Source organism: Callithrix jacchus, chromosome 13 (assembly GCF_049354715.1).
Source record: "Callithrix jacchus isolate 240 chromosome 13, calJac240_pri, whole genome shotgun sequence".
Taxonomy (NCBI): domain Eukaryota; kingdom Metazoa; phylum Chordata; class Mammalia; order Primates; family Cebidae; genus Callithrix; species Callithrix jacchus.
This window is the reverse complement of record NC_133514.1, coordinates 93674473-93700064: the sequence shown is the minus strand read 5'-3', so window position 1 is coordinate 93700064 and position 25592 is coordinate 93674473. Positions and strand designations below refer to the sequence as shown.

Below are 25592 nucleotides of genomic sequence, written 5' to 3'. Positions count from 1 at the left end.
GAGTGCAGTGGCACAATCTCAGCTCACTGCAACCTTCGCTTTCTGGGTTCAAGCCATTCTTCTGCCTCAGCCTCCTGAGTAGCTGGGATTACAGGCATATGCTGCCATGCCCAGCTAATTTTTGTATTTTTTGTGGAGACAGGGTTTCACTATGTTGGCCAGGCTGGTCTTGAACACCTGATCTCAGGTGATCCACCCACTTAGGCCTCCCAAAGTGCTGGGATTATAGTCATGAGCCACTGCGCCCAGCCAGATGGCATGGTTCGTTACCCACATGGTAATATGGGTAATACCCCCAACAAGTAATGGCTGTGCTGTAACTTAAATATATTAGTGCTGACCTAACTTCCAACTCTGAGCTGAATTTTGAATTTATTCCTATATAGTAAGAACTTTAACATCAGTGAAGTGACAGGCTTATATAGCAGAAAGCTGTCATACATCAAAATTGTGACTCTGGCATGATTTTAAAGAATGCTATGATGAAATAGTATATAAAGAGAAGAATCTTTTTATAACAAACAGTTCTTTGTTCTTTTCTTTTTCCTTGTTTATAAATATTGCCTTTAAAATATCTAGTTTTCTTAAAATGAGGGACATATGTCAAGGAAAGAGGGTTAATGATATGGGATAATGGAAGACGAAGGCAGAGATACCATCTGAGGACTGTGTGGTGTGAATTACTGTGGTTGTGAAAGTTGTCTGAATCAAAATGGAGTCACTTGTGTTTAACTAAATAAAAATATAGAGTTAGGGAAGGCTGTGAAGGCAGGTTCTCACTCATGGTTGCCTGATAATAAACTATCACAAAAGAGTGCCAAAACCACAACCTTGCCCACAGGCCACTGTACCTTCACACACAAAAATATTTTTGGGAGGACATCTGCATAGCAACTACTTGTCCAGCTGGAACTAACACCACCCTTGTTATGATGCATATGGGCCAGAATAATTGTTTCAAAACAACTTCTGTAGCCTTCCTCATTTTACCTTTAAAATCCTTGCCTTCGAAGAAGCAGCTTCTCTGCTCCTTCTGGAATCTCTCCCTGGTTCAGCCCGCCTGCCTCCACTCCTGCCTCCACTCCTGCCTCCACCATGTCCATCAGGGTGACCCAGAAGTCCTACAAGGTATCCACCTCTGGCCCCGGGGCCTTCAGCAGCCACTCCTTCACGAGTGGGCCCAGTGCCCGCTTGAGCTCCTCGAACTTCTCCCGAATGAGCAGCAGTGGCTTCCGGGGTGGCCTGGGTGCAGGCTATGCTGGGGCCAGTGGCATAGGCATGGGAGGCATCACTGCCATCACCATCAACCAGAGCTTGCTGAACCCCATTAAGGTGGATGTGGACCCCAACATCCAGGCCATGTGTACCCAGGAGAAGGAGCAGATCAAGACCCTCAACAACAAGTTTGCTTCCTTCGTCGACAAGGTGCGGTTCCTGGAGCAGCAGAACAAGATGCTGGAGACCAAGTGGAGCCTCCTGCAGCAGCAGAAAACGGCTAGGAGCAACATGGACAACATGTTTGAGAACTACATCAACAACCTGAGGCGGCAGCTGGAGACTCTGGGCCAGGAGAAGCTGAAGCTGGAGGCGGAGCTTGGCAACATGCAGGGGCTGGTGGAGGACTTCAAGAACAAGTATGAGGAAGAGATCAATAAGCGCACAGAGATGGAGAATGAATTTGTCCTCATCAAGAAGGATGTGGATGAAGCTTACGCGAACAAGGTAGAGCTGGAGTCTCACCTGGAAGGACTGACTGATGAGATCAACTTCCTCAGGCAACTGTATGAAGAGGAGATCCGGGAGCTGCAGTCCCAGATCTCTGACACGTCTGTGGTGCTGTCCATGGACAACAGCCGCTCCCTGGACATGGACAGCACCATTGCTGAGGTCAAGGCGCAGTACGAGGAGATTGCCAACCGCAGCCGGGCTGAGGCGGAGAGCGTATACCAGATCAAGTATGAGGAGCTGCAGACACTGGCTGGGAAGCATGGGGATGACCTGTGGCGTACGAAGACTGAGATCTCTGAGATGAACCGGAACATCAGCCAGCTCCAGGCTGAGATCGAGGGCCTCAAAGGCCAGAGGGCTTCCCTGGAGGCCACCATTGAAGGTGCTGAGCATCACCGGGAGCAGGCACTCAAGGATGCTCATGCCAAGCAGCAGGAGCTGGAGACCGCCCTGCAACGGGCCAAGCAGGACATGGTAAAGCAGCTGCATGAGTACCAGGAGCTGATGAATGTCAAACTGGCCCTGGACATCGAGATTGCCACCTACCGCAAGCTACTGGAGGGCAAGGAGAGCCAGCTGGAGTCCGGGATGCAGAACATGAGTATCCACATGAAGACTACCAGCGGCTATGCAGATGGTCTGAGCTCTGCCTATGGGGGCCTCACAAGCCCCAGCCTCAGCTATGGCTTGGGCTCCAGCTTTGGCTCTGTCACGGGCTCCAGCTCCTTCAGCCGCACCAGCTCCACCAAGGCTGTGGTTGTGAAGAAGATTGAGACCCGCGATGGGAGGCTGGTGTCCGAGTCCTCTGATGTCCTGCCCAAGTGAACAGCTGCAACAGCCCCTCCCAGCCTGCCCCTCCTGAGGCTGCCCCAGAGCCCAGGAGGGAGGCCACTGTGCAGGGGGGTGCAGGGAACAGGAGACCCACCTGATGCTCAGCCCTAGCCCTCAGCCCACCGGCGGGGAGTTTACTGCCTGGGGCCCCCCCAACCTTGCCCATCCCTCCAGCTGCAAAACAATTCAATTGCTTTTTTTTTTTTTTTGTCCAAAATAAAATCTCAGCTAGCTCGGAAAAAAAAAAATAAATAAATAAATAAAATAAAATCCTTGCCTTCGTGAATATGCCCTTAGGGTACTGTGGCACACACATTCTGCACTGCAATGTTCACTCCTGAATAAACTCATTAGCTTTGGAGAGTCTCTCTGTTGTTATTTTAGGTTGATATGGTCACTGCAGAAAAAGTGCAGAGAGACAGCTGGAGTTTATGCATCATAAAAGCCAGGTAAGCGCTTTTACAGAACCGTATTTATTATCATCACAATGTACTACTCAGTTTGGTGGACATCACTTCTCTTAAAAGACAGTTGCTGAAAGACTCTCTTTTGGAGACATTTTTTATAAGGCTTGGGTGACTAAGAGGGGCTAGAGCAACATACCCAGGAAATATGTATGAAAATTTATCTCAATAAATTCTACCTACTTCTTGCTAAATCTGCCAGTATTTGACAGGAAGACGGAGGAGTAAAAAAGCTAGTCGCCTCCCTCTGCTTTAGAAAATGGGAAGATTCTAGCTGGGCTGGAGATTAAAGTACTCTATAAAGTGACTAGTTCTTTTTTTCCAGAATGTGGAAGAGAAAAGAAGCCTGGAAGCAGAGGGGTGTTTGTCTTTAGCCATGGACACAGATCACCTCGGGAGATCAGAAAAGCAGAGGATAGGAGGACAAGAGCCACTGGCAGCAGGAGTAAGCAACGCAAAGGCTCCAGACAGAAGACAGCAGGTGCTGGGTGTGGCCCCAGGAATGCTGAGGCTCTCTAACAGGAGAAGCACCATCTGTGGGTACAGTTTGGGCTGCTAATGGTTGATAAACGTTAAGTGAAAAGTGAGTGGGAAAAGCTTCAGTGTATAGACAGGGATTTGTTCACATGTCTAAGTTGCTGTAAAGTAGTAATAACAAACACCCCTGTGTGGGCCGCCTGCATCCAATTCAGGGGAGAGGAGCTTAATAATGTCCAGGCCTCTTTCAGAAATTCTGACCTGCCCTGGCTAGTTAACATTGCTTTGAAGCACTACCTCTCTACATGACTGCTTTTAAAAATGGAAACAAACATATGCAAGTACGTGATATTTTGAAAATCACATACAAAGAAAAGACTAAATTTCCTGTTCTCCTCCCACAGAAATAAACATTATTATCAGCTTTTCATTATTCTTCTAGAAATAATCTATATAGCTATGTTCCCTTTTTTTATTCACATGATAGCAAAATTCATGTAACAATGCATCTTGGAAATCATTCTACATCCACATATGAAGACATGCCTCATTCTTTTTCACACAATTTGGTTGTATTAATACACCATAATTTATTGAACCAGTCTCCTATTCATTGTTTCTACTCATAAAATGTTGCATGAATAGCTCTATCTGTATATGCTTTTGTACTTTTTACTTTTCAATTTTGTTCTATTGCGTATATTCCTAAAATTGGAATCTCTAAATGAACGAGTTTGTTAAAATGCTACTTCCCCCGCCCCACCACCAAGACAATCTCACTCTATTGCCCAGGCTGGAGTGCAGTGGCATGATCTCTGCCTCCCTGGCTCAAGTGATTTTCGTGTCTCAGCCGCCCAAGTAGCTGGAATTACAAGCACACAGCACCACACCTGGCTAATTTTTGTATTTTTAATAGAGCTGGGGTTTCACCATGTTAGCCAGGCTGGTCTCGAACTCCTGGGCTCAAGTGATCCACAGCCTTGGCCTCCCAAAGTGCTGGGATTTCAGGCTTGAGTCACCATGCCTGACCAACTTTTAAATACACACACACACACACACACACACACGTAACTTGGTGAACAGTTTTACTTAAATTGTTTTTTTGTTTTTTTTTTGAGATGGAGTTTTGCTCCTGTTACCCAGGCTGGAGTGCAATGGCGCAATCTCAGCTCACTGCAATGTCCACCTCCTGGGTTCAAGTGATTCTCTTAACTCAGCCTCCCGAGTAGCTGGAATATAGGTACCTGCCACCATGCCCAGCTAATTTTTGTATTTTTAGTAGAGATGGGGTTTCACCATGTTGGCAAACTGGTAGTCATGAACTCCTGACCTCAGGTGATCTGACGTCCCAAAGTGCTGAGATTACAATCGTAAGCCACCACTCCCGGCCACTTAAATTTTATTACTTTGAAAAATAGAGAGTTGTGTTTATCTTGATTTGAATAAGAATACTTATAACTTAAGTTTTAGTGTTCAGAAACATGACTATGATTACAATGATACTAATATTATGTTTGCCACTCAAAGAAACAGCAAACATCATAAGCTATTATTCTTTTGTGTATACCATGAACCAATGGACTATGCACAGGAATGAATCAGGCCTCTGGCTCAGTGTTGGTATTGCATGTGATCTTGGCAAGGTCATTTCACGTTTGGGCCTCAATTCCTCCATGTATAACTAACTAAACTATTCTACTCCTTGGATAATATGTTAATATCCCAAATATAGGTAACAGACTATACTAACTGGCACACTCTATAGACTGTTATCTATATATAGGATATTAATATATTATCTAAGGAGTAGATAGGTTCAAAATTCAGGCATAACAGTGTGACTAGTAACCAGAAGAAGCAATCGGAGAGCCCTGTTGCACTAAGGACAGACTCCTTTTAGGTGCAGTTAGGAAAATATGCCGCCATAGTTTCTAACTGAAGTACTGTATAGAAATGGACATGTTCTTTGACCCAGCAATTCTATTTCCAGAAGTTCACCCTAAAGAGAAAATTGTATAGGTATGAAAGGATATTTGTACAATAATATTTATTGCAGCATTGTATGAAACACAAAAGGAAAAAAAGAAAGAAAAAAACTGATAGAAACCTAATGCCCCAAAGTAAAGGATATGATACACACACACACACACACACACACACACACACACACACACACACACACTCACAATGTGATACCATGCAGCCACATGAAAAATAGTTAGATCTATACTTTCTGTGGAAAGACGTAAAAGAGTGTTGGTCTATTGATTTTACTTTAACTAAAGCAATAACTAGTCTGTTACATTTCATGGATATTGGCAGAAGACATGAAACTCCTGGATCAGAGACAAAGGACTTTTTAAAGACTATGGCACCGGAGCAAAATAAATATCAGTATGTTTGCATCAGCTACCATGGGGGTAATGCTGTCAGCCCAGACGAATGTTGTGTACAAGTGTGTTTGTATCACATTCTCTGGAAAGGGATGTAAACATGTTGATATTCATGTTGCTTTTTGTTCCATAAGCTTGGGAACTCACCATTTTATTGCAAGTGGTAAGCAAACTTGTCCTTTGTCCAGGAGGGAGACATCGCCGCATCCCTCAAAGTTGCTCACTGTATACGTAACCCCAAGAAGTGACCCTGCATTCTTAGCATACCCAGCAAAATGTGTACAGCCACAAAAGACCCACAGAGAACTCTCTCTCCCAACAAGTGAAGAAAGCAGGCCGAAATAGATATAAATACATATAAGCAGATATCTGAAAGAATGTTCACCCAAAAGTTAATGGTGGTTTTCTCTGGATGGTAGGAGGTCAGGTGATTTAAAAAATCTTTTTTCTAAGTACATTTTAGTATTATTTGAATTCATTTCAATAAGAATGTATCAAAATTGGGTAGGCTCACAGTCCAGAGTGAATTCCAAGACTAATTCCCACTCAGGAACACAGATTGATAAAATCCAGAAGCAAACCAGGGAAGAGACTGAACATCTATCAGAAATGTGAGAATGGGAGGTAACAAGGAAGGTGGGAACTAACACATATTTGCTGGTTGTTACGCCAAAGACGGGGGAAAATCCAAGACCCTGATCAAATTCAGTTTGATTCATCCAGGAAGCCTGAATCCATGGTGCAAATTCCGGAAAAACCAGTTGCATTCAGACCATGTTTCTGCATCATCTTAGCAGATCCTCTCTTTGAAATGACACGTGCAAATTAAGGAGAGTCAGAATTAAAAATCAGGGTCTCTCCCATTAAGTCAGTGTCTTTCTGTATCTCTAAGCTAAAGAAGTCACTTTTCAAATATAGCGCCACCCTGTTTAAACAGCTTGTTGGGATATACAATAAAACATGAGCCATGAGATGTAATGGCAAAGGCATTGTGATTTCAGCCAAACTATAATATCTGTTCAATTACATGTTTATGAACAACTAAGATATCTGAATTATAAGAATTTTGAATGCTAATGAGTAATTTCATCTGCTTTGAAAATAATAGATAACGTCAGTGGCATCCTCTTTTGGGGGTCCTGACTTTTAAGGCATCAAAGCTGTTTTTCCTGGTTGCTCTTGAATGTGGCAGTTGTTCGTACAAAATTGCCAGAAGGCTCAGTCCCAGCCTTCCCCCAGAAAAGTGATTGCTAATAATGTCAAGCTGGGGCCCAGGTGAAACGGGCCAAGGGAATGGGGGTGTGTGGGGTGCTGCAGCCTTCCTTCTATGTTCCCTAGTTACCAGATTTAGAAAAGAAGCAACTGGAGTTGGAGTTGCCAGGAAAGCTGTTTGTAGAGAGCTGGAAGTTAATGCAGCAGACAGGGAGCCAGAGAAAGGAGCCAAGGACGCCCCCCACCAAAGAACCAGGAGAAGAATTAGAAATGAGCACAGCCTTCTGCAGCCAGGACACAGGCACAGGTGCGAGGAGCAGGATCAGGCTGGGCCAGAGCAGCAGCGCTCTCCAGAAGTTATGATGCCAGCCCTGGGCTCTGGCTCCTGCCCTCTGGTCCTTACAGCAGTTCCAGTTCCAGGAACTCCTGATCTTGTGCAGCACCTCAGAGAGGAATGGGACGATCTCTTGAAGCCCCTACAGTGCTCCCATCCACCCACTGGTCATTTGTAGGTGCGGCCCTTTCTATGGCCAGTGGAGAGCCTGCAGGAGTATTCCCAAGTCGGGCCGCTGGAGAGCAGGGCAGATCCCTGGCAGCTGCTACTCCTTGGACTGAAACAGCTGCCAACCCAATTCCCTATGGAAATAACCTGGAGCAATAGGATTCATGGCCATTTCTGCTGCTTCTTTAGGGGAAGGCTAGTAATTCCCTTTCTGTGGCTAACTGCAAAATGTTAAATGTCAGGTGACAATCAAAGAAGTCCTAATTGTCTCTCTTCACAGGTTTCATTTTTCATTTTTGTTATGAGACACTATTACCCTGTCCTTGGAGACATCTGTCTTCCAAGCTCATCTCAGACAAAAAGACATCCAGGAACATGCAGTGCCTTCTATAGAGAAAGCCCTCGACACCTACTTTGTTCAATGAACAAATGAAACATCCAGTGTGTAAGAGCAAGAATTTGTCCCTTCTCCTTAATGTGTCCAGGAGGATTTGAAATTGCTGTCTTGTGTATGGGAAGACACCCTGCCCAATAAACTGTCCTCACTTGAAAGCTAGACTTTCATTGCCAAAGAAAGGCCTCATTTCCAATCCTTTTATGTGTTTTAGGTAGTTAAAGGCATCCGACAGAAATAGCTGGTTCTGTCTGGCAAAGTAGGGAAGTGCCCCTTGATTCTTAGGCACCTCTGAACCTCTGGGCATCATCTGTATGCAGGAAAGAAATGCTCTGCATAGTAATAGAATGGGCATTAGGAGAAGGAGAGATCAGGACAGATTATGTTATATTCAAGAAAAATGAGTTTCTCATTCCCAAGGTGGCTTAATACTATACAGTCTTCAAGAATTACTCTTTTCTCACTGGAAGAGAGAGGGAGAGAATGCACATGTGTGCGTTTTCCTTACTGCATTGAAATGTTTTTCAGCTCTTTCATTTTTTTTTTTTTTTTACCCTCTTACAGGTTTATGTCTTGTCTCTCCAAGACTGTAGAAACCCTGAGAGCAGGATTAGATTAAAACCTTTGCACACTTATGGTCAAGTAGATAGAAACAAATAACACATGGCAAACTCAAGTTAGTTCCCCAAACATGAGCCACATTTCGGCCTGCTCTGTTCTGATGAGAGCAATGGTTTGGCTAATTGTAGTAAAATGCATCCCTGCCAGGAAAGCTGGACTTAAGAAAAGAACCAAGGAGACTTTTCTGTAAAATACCAATTTGCTGCTGTCTAGTGGAACCAGAAACAAAGAAAAAACAAAGAAAGTGACCCTCAGCCTTGCCCAGAGCCTCTATTGTCTTGACTTTATGAAGCAGGGTAGCTTAGGTGACTGATAAATCTTCCTTTTCTAGATTTTATTAGGAAAACGGGAAGAAAGTGGCTTATTTTCATTAATCCTTTTTCTTTTCTCTGTGCCTGAAGAACACACATTTCCCCATTGGCTGGGAAGAATTAAGTTTACTGGGATTGTCAATGATGTTATGAGAACAGTAAGAGGTAGCACTGTCCCCTGGAAAATGCACTGGACGAGGGGACCCGAATTTGGCTTCCAGCTTCATTTACCAGGTGTGACCTCAGGTGAGCCATGGTGTGCATTTGCTACCAGGTAATCTGTGGGGTGGCCCAATAAGTCAACGCATAGTCCTGGAGGACGCTGAACGTGTAATCCTAGAGCAGGGGTTGGAACACTACGGCCCACAGGCCAAATCCGCCTCCACCACCTGTTTTTGTCAAGAAAATTGTATTGGAATGCAGCCATGCTTTTTTGGTCACATATTATTTCATGCTACAATGGCAGAGTTGAGTGGTTGCTACAGAGACTGTATGACCTGCAAAGCTGGACATGTTTATTACCTGGCCCTTTATAGAAACAAGCTTGCACACCTTGCTCTAGACTCATGCACTGACTCTTGGTGACCTTGGAATCCCAGTCCTCACATGTAGTTTTTCTTATTGGCAAAGCCAGGGTGCTCTAGGGAATAACTATCAGCTGCTTTTGAAATAGGATACCATGTAGAAGAACCATCGTGCCTTGGTGAGCTAAGGAGTTTCTTTCGACAGAAACTGCCCTCTCTCAGCTTCACAGAGCAAAGAGTGGGCACCTGTCTGCAATGCTGAACAGTCGTCATTTATTATTGATGCTGCTGGAGAGCAGAGGTGGGTACAGCTCAGGGAAGCTCCAGCCAGCATGCCTGTAGCCCTCTCTGCCAGCTTGCATTTGTTTTCTCTGAATTTTAAGAAATCAACTAACACGATGATTCGGCTAAGGAGCAGCCAGTATGCAAATCCCTTCACGTTTATGGGAATGAGACACTTTCCCTAAACAATTGGAAAAGATTTCATCAGTTAGTTCCTGGAGCGTTAGAGCTGGGAAAGCCCTTGGATCTGTTCAGGTTCCATCTTCTCATTGTGTAGATGATAAAGTGGAACCAGGAGAGAACAGTGATTGGCTCAGAGTCACCCAGTTGGTTAAGGACAGAGCCAGATTCGAGTCCAGCTGTCTTACTCTCTAGACCACTGTTCTTTCCATAGTTACAGAGTCTGAACAAGGCAGATACCCTCCTGAGATCATGGGTCTCATGATCATCGGGCCTTTGAGTTAACAGCCCGATATTACATGTGTTATACATACATTATTACACATATCATTAACAATTGTGAGAAGTGTTGTGATGGAAATGAACAAGGGACAATGACAGAGAATAACGGAAAAATCCTATTTGCCATACTTCCTTAATCTGGGCATACACCTTTAAAAACATATTGCTATTTCTGAAACCAAGATGCAACTTATAATAGATGGAGCCTGGGAGGCTATCGAGTGGCATTTTTACTTTCAGAGACATCTTCCAGTTGATGGTACCTTAGGTCAATGATAGAGAGTAGATAAGGCAGTCAGAGAAGACCTTTGTTTATCTAAGCCAAGTCCTGGAGGCTGAGAAGGAGCCAGCCATGCCAGGAGCGGGGGAAGGAATATTCCAGACAATGGGATCAGCATGTGAGAAATCCCAAAGGCAAAAAGGAGCCATGTGAAGAGGGTGGCTGGAGTGAGGAGGGAGGCCCCAGGAGCGCCTAGAAGAGTATGCAGGGGCCAGGTCATTCAGAGGTTCAGAAGCTGTGGTCAGGATTTAAAGTTTTTTTTGGTTGTTGTTCTTGTTTTTTTTTGCATAAAGAACAGAGATTTATTTCTTACCATTCTGGAGGTTGGAATATCCAAGATCTAAGGACCCACATCGTGCAAGGGCCTTCATGCTGTATCATTTCATGGCAGAAGCTGAAAGTGCAAAAAAGTATGCACATGAGTAAGGAAGCTGAAGACAGGGGCCCAGCTCATCCTTTTTATCAGGAACCTACTTCCAAGATAACTACCCCACTTTGACACCAATGACATTAATCCATTAATGAGTTAAGAACCCTCATGACCTGATCAACTCCTAAATGTCCCACCTCATAACACTGTTGCTTTAGGGATTAAGTTTCCAACACATGAACTTTGGGGAACACATTCAAACCATAGAAGAAGTGTCTGTTCATTTCCTTTGCTCATTTTTAAATTGCATTGTTTTTTTGCTTGTTGATGTGTTTAATTTCCTTATAGATTCTAGATGTTAGACTTTTGTTAAGATGCATAGTTTGTAAATATTTTCCCTCATTCTTTAGATTGTTTACTCTGTTGACAGCTTCTTTTGCTGTGCAGAAACTCTTTAGTTTAATTAGGTCTCAATTGCCATTTTTGTTTTTGCTGCAGTTGCTTTTTGGAGACTTCATCATAAAATTTTGCCAGGGCCTGTGTTCAGAATGGTATTTCCCAAGTTTTCTTCTAGGGTTTTTTTTTTTTTTTTTATAGTTTTAAGTCTTACATTTAAGTCTTTAATCTATCTTAAGTTGATTTTTATGTATAACAGAAGGAAAGAGTCTAGTTTCAGTCTTCTCCATTTGGCTAGCCAGTTATCCCGGTGGCTTTTATTGAATACAGAGTCCTTTCCCCATTGCTTGTTACTGTTGACTTTGTTGAAGATCAGATGGTTTTAGGTGTGTAGCTTTATTTCTGGGTTCTGTAACCTCTTCCAATGGTCTCTGTGTCTGCTTTTGTACCAGTGCCATGCTGTGTTGGTTACTGTAGCCTTGTAGTATAGTTTGAAATTAGACTTCTCAAAAGAAGACATATATGTGGTCAAAAAGCATATGAAAGAATGTTCAATACCACTAATCATTAGAGAAATGCAAGTCAAAACCACAGTGAGATACCAGCTCACACCAGTCAGAATGACTACCATTAAAAAGTAAGAAAATAACAGATGGTGGTGAGACTGTGGTGACAAGGAAACACTTACACAACTGCTGGTGGGAATATTAACCAGTTCCACTACTATGGAAAGCAGTCTGGAAATTTCTCAGAGGACGTAAAACAGAACTGCCGTTCAACCCAGCAATCCCATTACAGGGTACATACCCAAAGGAATAAAATCATTGTACCAAAAGACACATACATTCATGTGTTCATCACAGCATTATTCACAATAGCAAGCACCTGATATTAACCTTACATGCCCATCAATGATGAACGGGATAAAAAAAAACAGTTGGGTGCAGTGGCTCATGCCTGTAATCCTAGCACTTTGGGAGGCCAAGGTGGGTGGATCATGAGGTCAGGAGTTCGAGACCAGCCTGACCAACATGGTGAAACCCCATGTCTACTAAAAATACAAAAATTAGCCGGGCATGGTGGTGTGTGCTTGTAATCCTAGCTACTCTGGAGGCTGAGGCAGGAGAATTGCGTAAACCCAGGAGGCAGAGGTTGCAGTGAGCCAAGATCATGGCATTGCACTCCAGCCTGGGCAACAAGCAAGATTCTGTCTCAAAAAAAAAAAAAAAAGGAAAGGAAGAAAAAGAAAATGTGGTACATGTACACCATGGAATACTACACAACTATAAAAATGAATAACATCATGTCCTTTGCAGCAACATGGATGCATCTGGAGGCCACCATCCCAAGCAAATTAATGCAGGAATAGAAACATCGAATACTGCATGTTCTTACTTTTTTTATTGCATTTTAGATTTTGGGGTACATGTGCAGAACATGCAAGACAGTTGCATAGGTACACACATGGCAGTGTGTTTTGCTGCCTTCCTCCCCTTCACCTACATTTGGCATTTCTCCCCAGGCTATCCCTCCCCAGCTCCCCCCTACCACTGTCCCTCCCGTCTTCCCCCCAGTAGATGCCAGTGTTTGGTACTCCCTTGCCTGTGTCCATGTGTTCTCATTTTTCATCACCCACCAATGAGTGAGAATACGTGGTATTTCATTTTCTGTTCTTGGGTCAGTTTGCTGAGAATGATGTTCTCCAGATTCATCCATGTCCCTACAAATGACACAAACTCATCATTTTTGATTGCTGCATAATATTCCATGGTGTATATGTGTCACACCTTCCCAATCTAGTCCATCATCGATGGGCATTTGGGTTGGTTCAAGGTCTTTGCTATTGTAAACAGTGCTGCAATGAACATTCGTGTGCATGTGTCCTTATAGTAGAATGATTTATAGTCCCTTGGATATATACCCAGCAATCCCATTGAATCCAATTGAATCCAATTCAATTGGAATTTCTATTTCTAAGGCCTTGAGGAATCGCCACACTGTCTTCCACAATGGTTGAACTAGTTTACACTCCCACCAACAGTGTAAAAGTGTTCCTATTTCTCCACATCCTCTCCAGCATCTGTTGTCTACAGACTTCTCAATGATCGCCATTCTAACTGGCATGAGATGGTATCTCAATGTGGTCTTGACTTGCATCTCTCTGATGACCAGTGATGATGAGCATTTTTTCATATGTTTGTTGGCCTCATGTATGTCTTCTTTTGTAAAATGTCTGTTTATACCCTTTGCCCATTTTTGAATGGGCTTGTTTTTTTTCCTGTAAATCTGTTTGAGTTCTTTGTAAATTCTGGATATCAGCCCTTTGTCAGATGGATAGACTGCAAAAATTTTTTCCCATTCTGTTGGTTGCCGATTCACTCTAGTGACTGTTTCTTTTGCTGTGCAGAAGCTGTGGAGTTTCATTAGGTCCCATTTGTCTATTTTGGCTTTTGTTGCCAATGCTTTGGTGTTTTGTTCATGAAGTCCTTGCCTACTCCTATGTCCTGAATGGTTTTGCCTAGATTTTCCTCTAGGGTTTTTATGGTGCTGGGTCTTATGTTTAAGTCTTTAATCCATCTGGAGTTAATTTTAGTGTAAGGTGTCAGGAAGGGGTCCAGTTTCTGCTTTCTGCACATAGCTAGCCAGTTTTCCCAACACCATTTATTAAACAGGGAATCCTTTCCCAATTGCTTGTTTTTGTCAGGTTTATCAAAGATTGTATGGTTGTAGATATGTTCCGTTGCCTCCGATGCCTCTGTTTTATTCCATTGGTCTATATCTCTGTTTTGGTACCAGTACCATACTGTTTTGATTACTGTAGCCTGGTAGTATAGTTTGAAATCCGGTAGTGTGATGCCCCCCGCTGTGTTCTTTTTGCTTAGAATTGACTTGGCTATGCGGGCTCTCTTTTGGTTTCATATGAAGTTCATGGTGGTTTTTTTTAGTTCTGTGAAGAAAGTCAATGGTAGCTTGATGGGGATAGCATTGATTCTGTAAATTACTTTGGGCAGTATAGCCATTTTCATGATATTGATTCTTCCTATCCATGAACATGGAATGTTTCTCCATCTGTTTGTGTCCTCTCTTATTTCATTGAGCAGTGGTTTGTAGTTTTCCTTCAAGAGGTCCCTTACGTTCCTTCTGAGTTGTATTCCAAGGTATTTTATTCTTTTTGTAGCAATTGTGAATGGCAGTTCGTTCTTGATTTGGCTTTCTTTAAGTCTGTTATTGGTGTAGACGAATGCTTGTGATTTTTGCACATTGATTTTATATCCTGAGACTTTGCTGAAGTTGCTTATCAGTTTCAGGAGTTTTTGGGCTGAGGCGATGGGGTCTTCTAGGTATACTATCATGTCGTCTGCACATAGTAACAATTTGGCTTCCACCTTTCCTATTTGAATACCCTTTATTTCTTTTTCTTGCCTGATTGCTCTGGCTAGAACTTCCAGTACTATATTGAATAGGAGTGGTGAAAGAGGGCATCCTTGTCTAGTGCCAGATTTCAAAGGGAATGCTTCCAGTTTTTGCCCATTCAGTATGATATTGGCTGTTGGTTTGTCGTAAATAGCTTTTATTACTTTGAGATACGTTCCATTGATACCGAGTTTATTGAGGGTTTTTAGCATAAAGGGCTGTTGAATTTTGTCAAATGCCTTCCCTGCATCAGTTGAGACAATCATGTGGGTTTTGCTTTTGGTTCTGTTTATGTGGTGAATTACGTTTATAGACTTGTGTAGGTTGAACCAGCCTTGCATCCCCGGGATGAATCCTACTTGATCATGATGGATAAGTTTTTTGATTTGCTGTTGCAATCAGCGTGCCAGTATTTTATTGAAGATTTTTGCATCTATGTTCATCATGGATATTGGCCTGAAGTTTTCTTTTATTGTTGGGTCTCTGCTGGGTTTTGGTAACAGGATGATGTTGGTCTCATAAAATGATTTGGGAAGGATTCCCTCTTTTTGGATTATTTGGAATAGTTTCAGAAGGAATGGTACCAGCTCCTCTTTGTGTGTCTGGTAGAATTCGGCTGTGAATCCATCTGGTCCTGGACTTTTTTTGTGTGGTAGGCTCTTAATTGCTGCCTCGACTTCAGACCTTGTTATTTGTCTATTCATAGTTTCAGCTTTCTCCTGGTTTAGGCTTGGGAGGACACAGGTGTTCAGGAATTTATCCATTTCTTCCCGGTTTACTAGTTTATGTGCATATAGTTGTCTGTAGTATTCTTTGATGATGGTTTGAATTTCTGTGGAATCTGTGGTGATTTCCCCCTTATCATTTTTTATTGCATCTATTTGGTTGTTCTCTCTCTCTTTTTTTTTTTTTATCAGTCTGGCTAGTGGTCTGTCTATGTTGTTGCTCTTTTCAAAAAACCAGCTCTTGGATTTATTGATTTTTTGAAGGGTTTTTCGTGTCTCTATCTCCTTCAGTTCTTCTCTGATCTTAGTTATTTCTTGTCTTCTGCTAGGTTTTAAGTCTTTTTATCTTGCTTCTCTAGCTCTTTCAGTTTTGACGATAGGGTGTCAATTTTGGATCTCTCCACTCTTCTCATGTGGGCACTTACTGCTATATATTTTCCTCTAGAGACTGCTTTAAATGTGTCCCAGAGATTCTGGCATGTTGTGTCTTCGTTCTCATTGGTTTTGAAGAACTTCTTTATTTCTGCCTTCATTTCATTGTTTATCCAGTCAACATTCAAGAGCCAGTTGTTCAGTTTCCATGAAGCTGTTCGATTCTGGGTTAGTTTCTGAATTCTGAGTTCTAACTTGATTGCACTATGGTCTGAGAGACTGTTTGGTATGATTTCCGTTGTTTTGCATTTGCTGAGGAGTGATTTACTTTCTATTATGTGGTCAATTTTAGAGTAGGTGTGATGTGGTGCTGAGAAGAATGTATATTCTGTGGATTTGGGGTGGAGAGTTCTGTAAATGTCTATCAGGTTTGCTTGTTCCAGGTCTGAGTTCAAGCCCTGGATATCCTTGTTAATTTTCTGTCTCGTTGATCTGTCTAATATTGACAGTGGAGTGTTAAAGTCTCCCACTATTATTGTGTGGGAGTCTAAGTCTCTTTGTAAGTCATTAAGAACTTGCCTTATATATCTGGGTGCTCCTGTATTGAGTCCATATATATTTAGGATTGTTAGCTCTTCTTGTTCTATCGATCCTTTTACCATTATGTAACGACCTTCTTTGTCTTTTTTGATCTTTGTTGCTTTAAAGTCTATTTTATCAGAGATGAGAATTGCAACTCCTGCTGTTTTTTTTTTTTTTTTTTTTTTTGCTCTCCATTTGCTTGGTAAATCTTCCTCCATCCCTTTATTTTGAGCCTTTGTTTATCCTTGCATGTGAGATGGGTTTCCTGGATACAGCACACTGATGGGTTTTGATTTTTTATCCAATTTGCCAGTCTGTGTCTTTTGATTGGTGCATTTAGCCCATTTACATTTAAGGTTAATATTGTTATATGTGAATTTGATACTGCCATTTTGATGCTAACAGGCTGTTTTGCCCGTTAGTTGATGAAGAGTCTTCATTTTGTTGATGTTCTTTAGATTTAGTGTGTTTTTGGAACGGCTGGTACTGGTTGTTCCTTTCTATGTGTAGCGCCTCTCTCAGGAGCTCTTGTAAAGCAGGCCTGGTGGTGACAAAATCTCTGAGTACTTGCTTGTTTGCAAAGGGTTTTATTTTTCCTTCACTTATGAAGCTCAGTTTGGCTGGATATGTAATTCTGGGTTGAAAGTTCTTTTCTTTAAGGATGTTGAATATTGGCCCCCACTCTCCTCTTGCTTGTAGAGTTTATGCCGAGAGATCTGCTGTGAGTCTGATGGGCTTCCCTTTGTGGGTGACCCAAACTTTCTCTCTCCCCTTAGTATTTTCTCCTTCATTTCAACCCTGGTGAATCGGACGATTATGTGCCTTGGGGTTGCTCTTCTTGCGGAGTATCTTTGTGGTGTTCTCTGTATTTCCTGGATTTGAGTGTTGGCCTGCCTTGCTAGGTTGGGAAAATTTTCTGAATAATATCCTGAAGAGTATTTTCCAGCTTGAATTCATTCTATTCGTCCCCTTCTGGTACACCTATCAAACGTAGGTTAGGTCTCTTCACATAGTCCCACATTTCTTGGAGACTTTGTTCATTTCTTTTTGGCTTTTTTTTCTAATCTTGGTTTCTTGTTTTATTTCATTGAGTTGATCTTCGACTTCTGATATTCTTTCTTCTGCTTTGTCAGTTTGGCTGTTGAAACTTGTGCATGCTTCACGAAGTTCTTGTGTTGTGTTTTTCAGCTCCTTCAGTTCATTCATATTCCTCTCTAAGTTATCCATTCTTGTTATCATTTCCTCGAATCTTTTTTCAAGGTTCTTAGTTTCTTTGCTTTGATTTAGAACATATTCTTTTAACTCACAGAAGTTTCTCATTATCCACCTTCTGAAGTCTAATTATTTCATCACAGTCATTCTCCGTCCAGCTTTGCTTGCTGGTGAGGAGTTTTGGTCCTTTGTAGGAGGCGAGGTGTTCTGGTTTCGGGTGTTTTTCTCCTTTTTGCACTGGTTTCTTTCCATCTTTGTGGATTTATCCACCTGTCGTCTGAGTAGTTGCTGACTTTTCGATTGGGTCTCTGAGTGGATGCCCAGATTGTTGATGATGAGGTATTTCTGTTACTTGGTTTTCCTTCTACCAGTTTAGCCCCTCCACTGTACAACCGCTGAGGTCCACTCCAGGCCCTACTTGTCTGGGGTACACCTGTAGCAGCTGCAGAACAGTGCGGGATGCTACCAGTTTCTTCTTCTGCTATCTTTGTCCCAGAATTATGCCTGCCTAATGTCAGTCTGATCAGTCCTTTTTGAGGTGACTCTGGACATACAGGGGTCAGGGAGCTGCTTGAGAAGATGTTCTGTACTTTATAGGAGCTCAAGTGCTGAGCTGTGAGCTCCGTTGCTCATTCAGGGCTGTTAGGCTGCTACATTTATGTCTGCTGCAGCAGAACTCTTAAAACCCCTTTTTTCCCCTCAGATGTTCTGTTTTGGGGAGTTGGGGCTTTCTTTTTTTTTTTTTAATTTTTTATTGGATTTTAGGTTTTGGGGTACATGAGCAGAGCGTGCAAGACCATTGCGTAGGTACGCACATAGCAGTGTGCTTTGCTTTCCTTCTCCCCTTCACCCACATTTGGCATTTCTCCCCAGGCTATCCCTCCCCACCTCCCCTCCCTCTGTCCCTCCCCTTTTCCCCCCAATAAACCCCAGTGTTTAGTACTCCCCTTTCTGTGTCCATGTGTTCTCATTTTTCATCACCCACCTATGAGTGAGAATATGCGGTGTTTCATTTTCTGTTCTTGTGTCAGTTTGCTGAGGATGATGTTCTCCAGATTCATCCATGTCCCTACAAACGACACAAACTCATCATTTCTAATTGCTGCATAATATTCCATGGTGTATATGTGCCACATTTTTCCAATCCAGTCTATTATCAATGGGCATTTGGGTTGATTCCAGGTCTTTGCTATTGTAAACAGTGCTGCAATGAGCATTCGTGTGCATGTGTCCTTATAATAGAACGATTTATAGTCCTTTGGATATATACCCAGTAATGGGATTGCTGGGTCAAATGGAATTTCTATTTCTAAGGCCTTGAGGAATTCCCACACTGTCTTCCACAATGGTTGAACTAATTTACACTCCCACCAACAGTGTAAAAGTGTTCCTTTTTCTCCACATCCTCTCCAGCATCTGTTGTCTCCAGATTTTTTAATGATCGCCATTCTAACTGGCGTGAGATGGTATCTCAGTGTGGTTTTGATTTGCATCTCTCTGATGACCAGTGACGATGAGCATTTTTTCATATGATTGTTGGCCTCATATATGTCTTCTTTCGTAAAGTGTCTGTTCATATCCTTTGCCCACTTTTGAATGGGCTTGTGTGTTTTTTTCCTGTAAATCTGTTTGAGTTCTTTGTAAATTCTGGATATAAGCCCTTTGTCAGATGGGTAAACTGCAAAAATTTTTTCCCATTCTGTTGGTTGCCGATTCACTCTAGTGACTGTTTCTTTTGCTGTGCAGAAGCTGTGGAGTTTCATTAGGTCCCATTTGTCTATTTTGGCTTTTGTTGCCAATGCTTTGGTGTTTTGTTCATGAAGTCCTTGCCTACTCCTATGTCCTGAATGGTTTTGCCTAGATTTTCCTCTAGGGTTTTTATGGTGCTGGGTCTTATGTTTAAGTCTTTAATCCATCTGGAGTTAATTTTAGTGTAAGGTGTCAGGAAGGGGTCCAGTTTCTGCTTTCTGCACATGGCTAGCCAATTTTCCCAACACCATTTGTTAAACAGGGAATCCTTTCCCCATTGCTGGTTTTTGTCAGGTTTATCAAAGATTGTACGGTTGTAGATATGTTGTGTTGCCTCCGGTGTCTCTGTTTTATTCCATTGGTCTATATCTCTGTTTTGGTACCAGTACCATGCTGTTTTGATTACTGTAGCCTTGTAGTATAGTTTGAAATCCAGTAGTGTGATGCCCCCTGCTGTGTTCTTTTTGCTTAGAATTGAATTGGCTATGCGGGCTCTCTTTTGGTTCCATATGAAGTTCATGGTGGTTTTTTTCAGTTCTGTGAAGAAAGTCAATGGTAGCTTGATGGGGATAGCGTTGATTCTGTAAATTACTTTGGGCAGTATAGCCATTTTGACAATATTAATTCTTCCTAACAATGAACATGGAATGTTTCTCCATCTGTTTGTGTCCTCTCTGATTTCGTTGAGCAGTGGTTTGTAGTTCTCCTTGAAGAGGTCCCTTATGTTCCTTGTGAGTTGTATTCCAAGGTATTTTATTCTTTTTGTAGCAATTGTGAATGGCAGTTCGTTCTTGATTTGGCTTTCTTTAAGTCTGTTATTGGTGTAGACGAATGCTTGTGATTTTTGCACATTGATTTTATATCCTGAGACTTTGCTGAAGTTGCTTATCAGTTTCAGGAGTTTTTGGGCTGAGGCGATGGGGTCTTCTAGGTATACTATCATGTCATCTGCAAATAGAGACAATTTGGCTTCCACCTTTCCTATTTGAATGCCCTTCATTTCTTTTTCTTCCCTGATTGTTCTGGCTAGAACTTCCAGTACTATATTGAATAGGAGTGGTGAAAGAGGGCATCCTTTTCTAGTGCCAGATTTCAAAGGGAATGCTTCCAGTTTTTGCCCATTCAGTATGATATTGGCTGTTGGTTTGTCGTAAATAGCTTTTATTACTTTGAGATACGTTCCATCGATACCGAGTTTATTGAGGGTTTTTAGCATAAAGGGCTGTCGAATTTTGTCAAATGCCTTCTCTGCATCAATTGAGATAATCATGTGGTTTTTGTTTTTGGTTCTGTTTATGTGGTGAATTACGTTTATAGACTTGTGTATGTTGAACCAGCCTTGCATCCCTGGGATGAATCCTACTTGATCATGATGAATAAGTTTTTTGATTTGCTGTTGCAATCGGCTTGCCAATATTTTATTGAAGATTTTTGCATCTATGTTCATCATGGATATTGGCCTGAAGTTTTCTTTTCTCATTGGGTCTCTGCCGGGTTTTGGTATCAGAATGATGTTGGTCTCGTAAAATGATTTGGGAAGGCTTCCCTCTTTTTGGATTGTTTGAAATAGTTTTAGAAGGAATGGTACCAGCTCCTCTTTGTGTGTCTGGTAGAATTTGGCTGTGAACCCGTCTGGACCTGGGCTTTTTTTGAGTGGTAGGCTCTTAATTGCTGCCTCGACTTCTGACCTTGTTATTGGTCTATTCATAGTTTCACCTTCCTCCTGGTTTAGGCTTGGGAGGACACAGGTGTCCAGGAATTTATCCATTTCTTCCAGGTTTACTAGTTTATGTGCATAGAGTTGTTTGTAATATTTTCTGATGATGGTTTGAATTTCTGTGGAGTCTGTGGTGATTTCCCCTTTATCATTTTTTATTGCATCTATTTGGTTGTTCTCTCTTTTCTTTTTAATCAATCTGGCTAGTGGTCTGTCTATTTTGCTGATCATTTCAAAAAACCAGCTCTTAGATTTATTGATTTTTTTGAACGTTTTTTTGTGTCTCAATCTCCTTCAGTTCTGCTCTGATCTTAGTAATTTCTTGTCTTCTGCTGGGTTTTGAGTTTTTTTTATCTTGCTCCTCTAGCTCTTTCAATTTTGATGATAGGGTGTCAATTTTGGATCTCTCCATTCTCCTCATATGGGCACTTATTGCTATATACTTTTCTCTAGAGACTGCTTTAAATGTGTCCCAGAGGTTCTGGCATGTTGTGTCTTTGTTCTCATTGGTTTAGAAGAACTTCTTTATTTCTGTCTTCATTTCATTGTTTACCCAGTCAACATTCAAGAGCCAGTTGTTCGGTTTCCATGAAGCTGTGCAGTTCTGGGTTAGTTTCTGTATTCTGAGTTCTAACTTGATTGCACTATGGTCTGAGAGGCTGTTTGTTATGATTTCAGTTGTTTTGCATTTGTTGAGCAGTGCTTTACTTCCAATTATGTGGTCAGTTTTAGAGTAGGTGTGATGTGGTGCTGAGAAGAATGTGTATTCTGTGGATTTGCGGTGGAGAGTTCTGTAAATGTCTATCAGGTTTGCTTGCTCCATGTCTGAGTTCAAGCCCTGGATATCCTTGTTGATTTTCTGTCTGGTTGATCTGTCTAATATTGACAGTGAAGTGTTAAAGTCTCCCACTATTATTGTGTGGGAGTCTAAGTCTCTTTGTAAGTCATTAAGAACTTGCCTTATGTATCTGGGTGCTCCTGCATTGGGTCCATATATGTTCAGGATCGTTAGCTCTTCTTGTTGTATCGATCCTTTTACCATTATGTAATGGCCTTCTTTGTCTCTTTTGATCTTTGTTGCTTTAAAGTCTATTTTATCAGAGACGAGAATTGCAACTCCTGCTTTTTTTTGCTCTCCATTTGCTTGGTAAATCTTCCTCCATCCCTTTATTTTGAGCCTTTGTGTATCCTTGCATGTGAGATGGGTTTCCTGGATACAGCACACTGATGGGTTTTGGATTTTATCCAATTTGCCAGTCTGTGTCTTTTGATTGGTGCATTTAGTCCATTTACATTTAGGGTCAATATTGTTATGTGTGAATTTGATACTGCCATTTTGAAGCTAAGTGGCTGTTTTGCCTGTTAGTTGTTGTAGATTCTTCATTATGTTGATGCTTTTTAGCATTTAGTGTGATTTTGGAATGGCTGGTACTGGTTGTTTCTTTCTATGTGTAGTGCCTCTTTTAGGAGCTCTTGTAAAGCAGGCCTGGTGGTGACAAAATCTCTGAGTACTTGCTTGTTCACAAAGGATTTTATTCTTCCTTCACTTCTGAAGCTCAGTTTGGCTGGATATGAAATTCTGGGTTGAAAGTTCTTTACTTTAAGAATGTTGAATATTGGCCCCCACTCTCTTCTGGCTTGTAGTGTTTCTGCTGAGAGATCTGCTGCTAGTCTGATGGGCTTCCCTTTGTGGGTGACACGACCTTTCTCTCTGGCTGCCCTTAGTATTTTCTCCTTTATTTCAACCTTGTTGAATCTGACGATTATGTGCCTTGGGGTTGCTCTTCTTGCAGAATATCTTTGTGGTGTTCTCTGTATTTCCTGTATTTGAGTGTTGGTCTGTCTTGCTAGGTGGGGGAAATTTTCCTGGATGATGTCCTGAAGAGTATTTTCCAGCTTGGATTCATTCTCTTCGTCCTCTTCTGGTACACCTATCAAACGTAGGTTAGGTCTTTTCACATAGTCCCACATTTCTTGGAGACTTTGTTCATTCCTTTTTGCGCTTTTTTCTCTAATCTTGGTTTCTCATTTAATTTCATTGAGTTGGTCTTCGACTTCAGATATTCTTTCTTCTGCTTGGTCAATTCGGCTATTGAAACTTGTGCATGCTTCGCGAAGTTCTCGTATTGTGTTTTTCAGCTCCTTTAATTCATTCATATTCCTCTCTAAGTTATCCATTCTTGTTATCATTTCCTCATATCTTTTTTCAAGTTCCTTAGTTTCTTTGCATTGATTTAATACATGTTCTCTTAGCTCACAAAAGTTTCTCACTATCCACCTTCTGAAGTCTATTTCCGTCATTTCATCACAGGCATTCTCCGTCCAGCTTTGTTCCCTTGCTGGTGAGGAGTTTTGGTCCTTTCTAGGAGGCGAGGTGTTCTGGTTTCAGGTGTTTTCCTCATTTTTTTGCTGGTTTCTTCCCATCTTTGTGGATTTATCCACTTGTCGTCTGTGTAGTTGCTGACTGTTCGATTGGGTCTCTGAGTGGACGCCCAGCTTGTTGATGATGAAGTATTTCTGTTACTTGGTTTTCCTTCTACCAGTCTAGCCCCTTCACTGTATGACTGCTGAGGTCCACTCCAGGCCCTGCTTGTCTGGGGTGCACCTCTAGCAGCTGTGGCACAGTGAGGGATGCTACCAGTTTCTTTTTCTGCTATCTTTGTCCCAGGATGATGCCTGCCGAATGTCAGTCTTTTGGATATAGAGGGGTCAGGGAGCTGCTTGAGGAGACAGTCTGTACTTTATAGGGAGCTCAGTTGCTGAGCTGTGATCTCTGTTGTTCATTCAGGGCTGTTAGGCTGCTATGTTTGATTCTGCTGCAACAGAGCTCATTAAAAAAACCCTTTTTTTTCAAATGCTCTGTGTTGGGGGGTTCAGGCTTTATTTTTGGATGTTCATTGAGGTGTCCTGCCCAGCTAGGAGGCAGACTAGCCGCTGTTTGCCTGCTGAGGCTCTGCCCTGCTGTTGTGAGGCTCGCCCTGTTGGGGCAGGTTCTGCTGTTCTGCTGTGGTCTCCGCCACACCCTGAGGCAGAGTCTCTCTGTTGTAGCAGGTTGCCTTGGCAATGGCAGGCTGCGTCAGCAGTGGGTGTGTATCTCAGTAGGGACGGTTTGCCTCGGCAACGGCTGGCTGCCTCAGCAGTGGGCGTGTATCTCAGTTGGGGCGGGTTGCCTCGGTAATGGTGGACCCCCCCCACAGAGCATCTCAGACCAACTGCACGGGGATCGCTTGAAATGGCAGTCTTGTTCTTCCCACTGGGCTAGCCCAAACGCTCTGTCCCTGCAATCCGCTGGGTGGGCCCATTGTCCAAGTCTCACTCAGACTCAAGTCCAGCCCTCTCAAGTCTCAGGTTGCCAGCTCAACAGGGCACCCGGACAAGCGCGTTCTGTGGGGAGCGATGGGCAGGGCGAGCCGCCACCACCCCGGCTGCCGGCTTCGCCAGGCAGAGGCACTGCCAGGCGTCCAGCATCTCCCCTATACTTGGGAATCTCCCCGTTCCGTGGGCAACAAAGATCAGTCTGGAAATGCAGCTCCGACTCACCTCTCCGCGGACTCAAAGAGAGCTCCAATCCTGGGTTGTTCTCACAGCGCCATCTTGAGTCCTCCTGGGGCTTTCTTTATGAGTGTCCGTTGCACTATCCTGCCCAGCTAGGAGGCAGTCTAGTCACTATTTGCCTGCCGAGGCTCCACCCTGCTGATGTGGGGTCCGCCCTGTTGCTGCGGGCTCTGCCCTGCAGCCGCGGGCTTGGCCCTGCTGCCACTGGCTCTGCCCTGTGGTGGAGTCTCTCTGTTATGGCGGGTTGCCTCGGCAACGGCAGGCTGCATCAGCAATGGGAGTGTACCTCAGTAGGGGCGGATTGCCTTGGTAATGGCGGAAGCCCCTCCCCCACCGAGCTGCACCATCCTGGGTTCAGCTGTGCCCGCAGTGAAACTCTCCACCCGGAGTGTTTCAAATTGCTGTTTTGTTTGTCCCTGTGGGAGTGAAACCCACCGAGCCTGCTTGCCTGGCTCCCTGCCTCAGAGCGCCTTTCTTTTTTTTTTTTTTGAGTTGAACAGATGGCTCTCTCCCAGGTGTTTCGGTCGCCCACTGTTAGGGCACCGGGATCTGTGTGATTTCCCATGCAGTGAGCCACTGCGCTGGCTCAAACGCCACTTCCCAGGAATCTCCTGGTCTGGCTCACTGTCCAAGTCCCGTTTAATCAGATGGATATGCTAATCTGCCCTCCCAAATCTCAGATTGCTGGTTTAGCAGGGTACCCGGACCAGTGTGTTTTGTGTGGAGTGTTGCGGAGTGCCGCTGTGCTGCGGCGCCAGCTGAAGTGGCCACAACAGCCAAAACAGCTGTGCTTGTGTCCCGTGTCTCTCCTACACCTGGGAATTTCCCTGTTCTGTGGGCAACAAAGATCCGTCTGGAAATGCGGCTTTGAGTCACCCTCTGCACGTTCACTGAGAGCTGCAATCCTGAGTTGTTCTTACCACGCCATCTTGAATCTCTCTCTCTGCATGTTCTTACTTATAAGTGGGAGCTAAACACTCAGGATTTTAAGTTTAAACAGGAGAGTGATACAAATGGCA

The 25592-nt window shown here is 43.0% G+C and overlaps 1 long non-coding RNA gene and 1 pseudogene across 1 annotated transcript; one reads left to right on the top strand and one right to left on the bottom strand.

The window, feature by feature from the left end:
* The first annotated feature begins 1095 nt into the window (after positions 1–1095).
* LOC100389448 (keratin, type II cytoskeletal 8 pseudogene) lies at positions 1096–2602 on the top strand (annotated as a pseudogene).
* Positions 2603–10329: 7727 nt separating this feature from the next.
* On the bottom strand, positions 10330–24779 carry LOC144579103 (uncharacterized). The gene is made up of 3 exons (XR_013525988.1): positions 24559–24779; positions 10795–10875; positions 10330–10673 (listed from the first exon to the last, which is right to left on the bottom strand). It is a non-coding gene; the product is annotated as an uncharacterized LOC144579103 (long non-coding RNA).
* Between the last annotated feature and the right edge of the window lie 813 nt (positions 24780–25592).